Genomic DNA, 9,691 nt, shown 5'->3' on the forward strand with positions numbered 1-9,691 from the left:
AAGTAGGTTTGAAATAATCCTAAGGCCTGTAAAAATCCAGGATATATTTTAAAAACTAATAAAAAAAAATACAAGGAGAATGGCCGAATTTCTTTGTTTCGAAAACTGCTGGTGATACAATCATGCCTTCAGTTTGCCAGCTTTCATGACATTTCTTTTTAGGACAGAGTGAAGGTAATAGAACTTTACTGTGCCTGTTTAAAAAGAGGAATTTGATTCCAAGAGCTGTAGGGGTACCAGCCAGTGAGTCCAAAATATTTTTTTTCAATCTTTCATTATGTATTCTTGAATAAGAAACACATTCCCATGAAAGAGAAAAAACAGTGTGGTATAATGGTTAAGATGTTTACCTTACAAACACAAGGTGCAGAATTTGATTCTTATGTGAGGTAAATGGCTAGGCTTAAAATGGCCCCCAAGGGCAGTTAGCCTAGTACTATTCTATGAACCTATAATGGAGGATCAGTTTCATTACACAGACACCGGTTAGACTAGCAAAAGAAGTTGGAGGCCTATTTACAATGCTACTGGATAAATGGAATGTATGGCTGACTTTTTGAGTGGTGAAGGATAACCCAACCTCTGCCAGTTTAGGCTTTTAAGGGGAAATTATGTCTGTCCAGAAGTTTTCTGTTACTTAAGTGTCGAAAATCAAAGATCCAAACAGACTGATACATACAAATACTTAAGAAAATCATTTTTACACAGATATGAAAACTCTCTTTCTTTTGTGATAAATAAAAGTTGGCCTACGGTACCCTAAATTAATTTTGGGAAAGCTGGCAAACTTTGGTCAAAATGGGTGCTTTCAGTATTTTAGAGGTACAAGTACGGACTTTTGTATAGCTTTATTTGCATTTCCTTTTCGTATCTGACTATATACTGCAGATATGTCCTAGAAGTATTTGAGTTGTCTAGGCATGTGTAGAAAATATAAACTTCTTTCCTATTGTGAGTGGTAGGGATGAAGCACAGGAACTTGTGAGAAACCACTGTGGCTGGATCAAAGGAATAATTTGGGAAGAGAGACAAATCTAATGAGTTGAGAATGCCACGTGTAGCTTTAAGGAATCATTCTTCTAAAAGAAAAGGTAGGTATCACCTTGAAATATTTGTACTGCATAAAGGTGATAGATACAGTTGTCAGGCCAAGAAGAGTCAACTATAAAGAGCATCATAATGAGAGAAAAAGGCACTAAAACCAGTGTAGTAGGCCATTATGAAGTCTATACTGAAGAAATAAGTTATGTATTGTTACTATTATGCAAACAGCCCAGAATTTCCAGACAGAAGATGTACAAAAAGATTAAGAGAGAAATTAGAGGAGAGAAAAATACTTGCACAATAAAAACTGTCAGAAGCTGCAAATAAAATGTGTATTCATTAATACAACAGATTTATGAAAAACACTATACAGATCAAGAAACTTTGGGCCATTAGAAAAAGAAGTGACTGAAGAAGTGCAAAAATATAAAGAACAAAATCTAGAGATTTCTGAAAGGTTTAAAAAAATATGGACATGGGAAAGAAAGAGAGACCGGATATGGTATAATATTTATGCAAAGCAGAAAGCCAAATTAATCAATACTAAAAAGTAGACCCAAAGATATTTGAAGAAAAATACAGGGAAAGGCAACCAGATATGGAAAATTTCACAATACAAAAAATAAGATCACAAAGAGGGAACTTGGAACAGAAGATCAGTAAAGAAGTTGTTAAAAAATAGAAGTTGAAGTTATGGAATACCTATAAAGTGAACAATTTAGTATAAAAAGTGCAACACAGGTTATACCACAGCATGATGGAACAATGAGTCCACTAAGTAAGGAGAAAAAGGGGTAACAGGAGACATCTGAAGAAATATGCACTTTGGAAAGAAAAAGAGATTTAATATAGTGCAATATTTATGCAAAGGAGAAAGCAAAACTAATCAATACAAAAAGACCAGCACCAAAGATTTGTGAAGAGAAATACAGGCAAAGGGATCTGGATATGGAAAATTTTACAATACAAAAAAATAAGAAAACAAAGATCAAAAGTAGAAAAGAAGATTAGTAATGGAGAAGTTAAAGAAACTGAAGTTAAGGATTACCTGCAAAGGGAAGGATTTAGTGTAGAAAATCTAATTTGATAACATTACAGCAGGCTAGAGCAATGGATCTCCAAATTAAGGAGAAACCAGTGGAGCAGGAAACATCTGATCAGTTGCCAAATGAATATATTTTGAAGTCTTCCATAGGAAACCAGTACAAAAGTTCAACTGGAGTTGCACAACAAGGGAAGGAACAGGAAACAGTGGAAACTCAAGACACAATCAGCGTTGTAGAGTGATAGACCAGTGAATTCCCATATGAAAGAGCAACAGATGACATAGGATGAAACTGAAAAGAATATGGCACAAGAAGATGCTCTGGAACTTTCTATACAATCCCCACAGGAAATGGAGAACACAGAACACAGAATATGCCCTCAGTTTAGAAGAAAATTATCTAAGAGAAGAGTTGCTTGATTTAATAGTGATAGACAGGCATGTTAAGATCAGTTAAAGAAATAGACTACAGAAAGTCAATAAAACCCAAAAAGTTAAAAGGAATGAACACAGTAATTAGGACTGTTAATAGTGATATAACAGAAGTAAATAGGATATATTTCTGTGCAGCTAAATTAATAACTGATAAAGTCTTACTGCAAAAAAAAAAAAACACAGGGCTGTAAGGGAAAGGAAGGGAAGAAATCAAATGCTGTCATGGAAGTATCGAATAGAGAAAACAAAGCAACTAAAACAAAAGGTGTCGCTGTTAGAAGACTATAGAAGAGGGAATAGAACAAAAAATACTCGGAAAGGTAGACATGATAAAAGCAATGTGCGGTATCGAAACAGATCAGGATCTATCATGCACTATCACAAATAAACTAAAAATATCAGCACAGGCAGAAAAACAGAGAAGATATACAGATAAATATAAAGGAAAAGTACAAAATAAGAAATTTATTGATGACTCAAAAAAGTTTTATTGAGAACTGGGAAGCAAGGTAAAAGGAAATGACCCCCCACCCAAAAAAAAGGATAAATAGATACATTTTGGAGAGATATTTATAGAGATCCTGGGGAACATAAAGATGCTAAATGTGTGACAGTTGTAAAAGAAAGAAAGAATAAGATGTTCAAATGTACATGATACGAAATGGGATGAAGTAGAGGTCAGAGAAATTGAAACAAGTTAAGAAAAGCTCTTAATTGGAAAATCCCAAGCTCAGATGCAGTACCTAACTTCTGGCTAAAAGTATTAACATCTTTGCATGAAGATTTAGCCATGAATAAGAACTATGTGCAGCCCCAACAGACACCAGCCTGGTAACAAGAGAAAATAAATACTGTTATTTAAGAGATAACCTGCAAGCTAGCCTAAAAACTATAGACCAATAACTTGCCTAATGATGACCTATGAACTATACACTGGAATTGATGCCGGCAGAGTTTATACTCAATCAGAAGAAAATCAGTCAAGGAAATAGAACAAAGGGGTAACAAAAGAAAGTCATATGGAACAAAAGATCATTTGTTAAATAAAGCCATAATGGAAAATTGTAAAAAGGGTAAGAATCTAAGTATGGCATGGATAGACTATGAAAATGAATTTGACAGTGGATAAAAGAGTGCTTAAAATGTATAATATACACCATACGCAGACTGATTATATAATAGCGACCACAAAACAATAGCAAACCATTTTGCAGTTAAACCATGATAAAGGCCAAATTATTATTCCAGGAACAAAACTCCAAATGGGAATATTCCAGGGTGACTCTTTGTCACAGCTGTTGGTTTGTCTTGCCCTAAACCCATTAAGCTGTCTACTTAAAAGATTAGGTCTTGGCTGCAATTTGGCTCCCAGAAAACAACAAAGTATGAAGACTTATCATCTTCTTTTTGTTTATGATTTCAAATTGAAAGCACAGCTATAACTGGTCAAACATTTTCAGATGATGTAAGAATTTCATTTGGTCTTGATAAATGTGCAAAAGCAACCTTCAAAGTAGGAAAGCTGCAGCACCAAGAAAACATTAGTTTGGGACAGGAATGTGATATAAAAGAACTTGAACAAGAGGGAGTGTATAAATATTTGGGGAGTTGATGAAGGATCAGCAATTAAACATGAACAAATAAAAATAAAACTTAGTAAGGAATATTTTATAAGACTAAAATCAATCTGAAAGCAATATCAATGTCTAGAATAAAGTCCAAGCTATAAATATATTTGCTCTTCCTGTCCTAACTTACTGTTTTGAAGTGACTGACTGGCCCCAGAAGGTGTTAGATTGGTTGGTCAGGAAAACAAGAAGGATGCTTTATGCTTATCAAATGGTTTATAAAAATTAGTGTATACCAAGATTATATAGTCACTTGTTCTGAATGAGGTATTGGCCTCCTCAAAATTGATTACATGTATGGATCTGCAATCGTGGAACTTCATACATTTTTGTTTACCTCACAAGACCAGAATGTAGTGAATTTTAAAACATGAGGAGAATTAGTCTAAGATGACTTCTCTGTTTAGTTTAGCAGAAGCAAATTGGTGTCAAGTGGGAATGGAAATCAAGCCAGCGGTAGATAAGAATCAGGCAGCAAATGAATGTGCCAAAAAACTAAAGATAGAATATAAGGTGAAGGATCAGATGAGAAGGCAAGAAATGTGGAAAAAGCATAAATAAAGTTGTAAGTATAGAAAAATCTTGGAACAACCTCAAATTTATTAGAATTAAATGCAGTAATGGTTAAGAAGTGATGAATTTAAACCAAAAGATGAAAGGTTAATATTGGAAGCCCAAGACTGTAAACCAATGTGTACATAGTCCACTAAGTCCATTGAACATGTTGGAGAAACAGACAAATGTAGGCTTTTTAAAAATAAGAATTGGAAACAGTTGCACACCATGTTGCTGGTTATGATATACTAATGGCAAAAGGACTGTATACTGAAAGGCATAATAATGTGGCAAGACTGTTGCAGTGGGGATTGTGCAAACGTTATTATATTGAAGTAGCTGGAAAACACTGCAAACACGAGCCACAAAGCATTATAGAAAATGATAAAGTTTATATCACATGGGATCACCCATTACCAACAGTTCAAAAACTAGATTCAAGAAAACCAAATATAGTAGTCCATGGAAAGAAGACAAAAGTAGCATTGATCATTGAAATTTCTACACCCAGTGATTATAGTGTCTTACATAGAGAGACATAAAGTCATAAAATACCAGGATTTGCAGGCATAAATGAGGGCAATGTGGAAAATGGATACCCATACAGTTATAATAGTAGTAGGAGCAATGGGTCTTATAAAAATAATTTACAATCATACTTACATATGTTACAGATACTTGTAACTCCATACAAATTGCAGGAGTCATTACTGGGCACATTGCAGGTACTGTGAAAAGCACTTCTGGCTAACATCAAAGACTGAAACAATATTAATTTTTATGAACTTTAATCATACTTTGACTTAGGAATGGGATTCCTTCCCGTCATGGTATTAGAAACCCAAAATACTTGGAGAAATTAAAAGGGAGAAACAATACATTTAGTTCTGGAGGTTGTACATTAACAGATAGGAAGTTCTTCTGATGTTCATGATTTTTCGAGCTGATTGGTGTAATTTAAGTGTTCTTGAGTTTCACATTTGAAGCATTGCATTTATACAGGCATGCATTCCATCATGTGCACCTCTGTTTTTGTCTTGCGTTCTTTCCTTTGTTGTAGAAAACATTACATAACTGCTACAATCATTAGCAATTCCAGCATGGGATCCTGTTAGTTTTTGCACCTCTTTACCCATTTTACTGTGTCCGTCCCTGTCTTAGTCCTCTGTTGAGGTTTTGCACCCTTTTAATATTCAAGTCAATGTGACTCTTATCCCCCCTTCACTTCTCTGGGTGGAATGATTACTGCTCCTCACTGCAACTCTCATCTCCACTCACTTCTTGGGGTGCATTGACTATTGTTTCTCACTGTGACTCATAACCCCTCATTTCTTGGGTTGTTGTATTCATCACCCCTCATTTCTCAGGGTGCATTGATTATTGCTGCTTACTGTGACTCACCACCCATCTTTTCCCTGGGTGCATTGATTACTGTTCCTCCCTGTGACTCATCACCCCTCATTTCTCAGGGTGCATTGATTTCTGCTCCTAAATATAACTCTCATCCCCCCATCACTTCTTAGGGTGCACTAATTAACGCTCCTTTGTATCCCCATCTTCTCATCCACGTACATTTCACTGTACTAGAGACCTGGCTACATCACTCTTTCACCTTCTATACACTTTCCTGTCTCCTTCCATTCTTTCAATTCATTCTTTTCCTGAAAGGTGAATGTGATATGGATGATTACCCCCAATTCTGAGCAGTAAGACTCAGCTAGCTATATCACTGAATGACTAAAAATAAATTAACTAATAGGAAACATTTTATTCAGCCCCAAAAGTGAAAAATTAGTACTTTCATCTATAAACATTTTAGTAGCTGCAGACTTCTTCTGATCAATGCTATTGCCAGTGTGACCGTGTTTCTTAACTGAATGGTGTAAAGTTTAAATTACTTTCCAGCTGGCTGAAGAAAAAGTAACTTACTATCCTTGAGCTCAAAAATGTGATGCACTTGTCATTCAGATCGTGGAGGTTTGGGGGTGATGTGTCACAGTCAGTAGGAGAGATGAGCAAGGAAGATTAATGGTCACAGGAACTGATTCTGGCACTTGAATTTGGGAAGGAAAAAGATTATGTGGATTGGTCAGAGTGGGGAGGCTCTGTGCTTTCAACAAGATGCTGGACTTCATCGAGTCAAATGGTTGAGCAGATGGACTATCATGCAGGTTGCAAAAATCATTAAGGTCTCTGTATGCCGGGCACATTCTTAGTGATAAGATGAAGCATTAGCCAAAATAAAGAATCCTGCTTATAATACCAAACTCACATCAGCTACTGGGATGTCGGATGGAGCAGTCTGTGTTAAACTAAATTTAAATCACAGAAAGAAGAAACTTGATAAGCAAAGAAGGAAAAGAAGATAACAATAAAAAACCTTAAAAATGTGCAAACAGTAGCAATGTATCTATGTGGGCCAACTGAAGTGTGTCATCTCTACCTTAGGTCAACATCTGTTTGATCGACTAAACAGATGACTGATAGGTATGTGAGATCATAAAAAATCTTGGGGTAGGGAAATATGCAGCTCCTCTTATTGTGTGATCTCATAATTAGTATATATAATTAGTTGAGGCTGTAATGGGCAGAGCCCCACAAATGAGAGGTGGCTTGGCTCCTGCAAAAAATTATGCTTTATCTATTTTTCACATTTTTGCATGAACCAGAACTGTCGATCAGCACATGCCTAGAAGAGAGTCAACATTTGCAAAGTTGATCTTTCACTGTCAACTTTATAAAAGTCTAGATTTGGGTGTTTCAGTCAGTATCTGAATAACTGGTCTGACTAGAGAAGAACAGAGACGGCCAATAATTTCCATAGTTTTACTGGCAATACCATTGGCAATTAGTTATGAAATTTAAAATATTTCCTAGTTTTGGTCTCCTTGTGATGGTCACAGGAGAGGGGGATATCAACCCATTGTCGAAATGCAAGATCAGTGATTTGTATGGTAAAGGGGTGTTCAGTGCAGTAGGGTGTATTGTGTTTCTGCTTCTCAAAAGGTAAAATGCTCAATTTCTTTGGGTTTAGTTTGAATCCATTTTTTATGAACTGGGAATTAACTTTAGTTTTGGAGAGTATATGTATCTAAAGCAGGATTTAACTTCAACAACCCACTTGCAGTTATCGTTGCTAGTCAGAGATGGCTTATCAGTTTGGAGTCCTAAAAACTAGATGTCAAAGAGAAGGGATTACAGTGTAGATCCCTGGGGACAGCACTGATCACCTTCTCTGAGACTGCACCCATTCAGACAATGCAAGTTCTGTCCTTAAGCCAGTTGGCTATCCAAAAACACAAGCATTCTTCCCTTTCAACTTGACTTCATTTGCAACTTTTCTTTAGTTCCGATTTTGCTGATATTTTTACATTACCTTTTCTCCATGTCCTTCATCCTGTTCTGTATCATCTGTCTGTTGGCTTTCTTTTTCTTTGTTTTCCTACTGCTTTATCAGGACTCATTTTCCTTGTGTCTCTTTTATCCATAATGTTCTGCATCTTCCATAATGAATAACTCTCTCTCTCTTCTCCTTGTTTCCAGTGCTCCTCTTCCCCTTTCTCAGAGCGTTATCTAATGCTCATTCCACTTCCCTTCTTGTTATCTGTCTTGCTCTTGGAAGCCATTTTCCTCCCTCAGTTCACTCAAACCCTCATACTTTAATCAGTCTCCTGACTGCTCCTTCCACTACCCTCATATACCAAGATGGAGGCCCTTTATTTTCTGAGCCTCTTCTTCTGCACTTCCTCCACTCTGAGACCCTGTCCTCCCTCCCTTCTAGCTAGTGTTGCATACCAAAAATCCATGCATATGCTAGAAAAACAAGGAATTTTATTTTATTGTTAACCACACAAGCCCATCAGAGACAAAGGACCTCACTGCTTAGATAAATAAGTTCTATAGACTTACTCATTTTGCAAGTGAAAATTGAGGGACTGCAGAATAAAGCTTATTAAGTTCATAGCCTTACCCCAAAGAGAAACTTTCAATCCTCCTCTGTCTCTCCCTAACTACATTCTGTCTCTCAACAGTATGGTTGTAGGCTCTCACTTTAAGACATTTTTGTTACATACTATGTGGATTTCTCATATAGTCTCTAATCCCACAAGTATTTGCCTCAAAAGGTACCAAACCTTAGTTTACCAACATCTTTTATCATGCTCACCTTTCCTACAATTGCAAAAAAAAAACCTGCCCCCAAACTTCCCTTCCCAGGTTTTCCTTACTAATTCTCAGAATTCCAGTCCAGAGTATGCTGTTCCTGTCATGATCTTTACCATACCATCTTTTTAGTTCTCACACTTGTTACCTCCTACTGGTTCCAAATAAATTCAAGCTGGTTCACCTGCTAAACTTCTCAAAATATCTTGTGACTCTTCTCTGTGCTTTTTCTATGTTTTCCACCCCTAAAATACAATCATCTGTGAACATTTACAAAATGGCTCCTCCCCTTTCCTTCTTCAAGCACTTTGGCTCTGCTGTTTACACCTCTTCTAAAGAATTTTGTCATTACAAGTAGCAGCAGGGTGACAGTGGGCATCCCTGCCTCATGGCCTCCTTGACGTCTGACTTCCTGCTCACCTTTAAATTTAGTAGATTAGGAATTATATTTTGATTCACAGGCTTCCAGAACTTTATACTAGGGTTCAGTTTAGCATATTCAGAGAACTTTCTGATGATGAATACGCTGCATTCTTTCTCTAATACTCTTCCTTGAATGTCAAGAATAGCTGCGAGCAGTCTAATAAGGATGGCCCCTAGACAAATCTGACTTATAAGATTTGGATATATTATGTGACAAACTTCTTGGCTACTGAAGCTAAAACATTTGCCAGAATGTTAATGCACATATCTGAAAAGGAAATTGACCTCAGCTTTCCTGGCTCCATTATTTCTCTTTTCATAACTATAACTTTGCTTACTTCACTGGAATTGATGGGATCCTTTCCGACATCTACCGTTGAAGTGTGTGTTCACCACTAAT

This window comes from Protopterus annectens, chromosome 7.part0 (genome assembly GCF_019279795.1).
Source record: "Protopterus annectens isolate FY-2018-M chromosome 7.part0, PAN1.0, whole genome shotgun sequence".
Taxonomy (NCBI): domain Eukaryota; kingdom Metazoa; phylum Chordata; order Ceratodontiformes; family Protopteridae; genus Protopterus; species Protopterus annectens.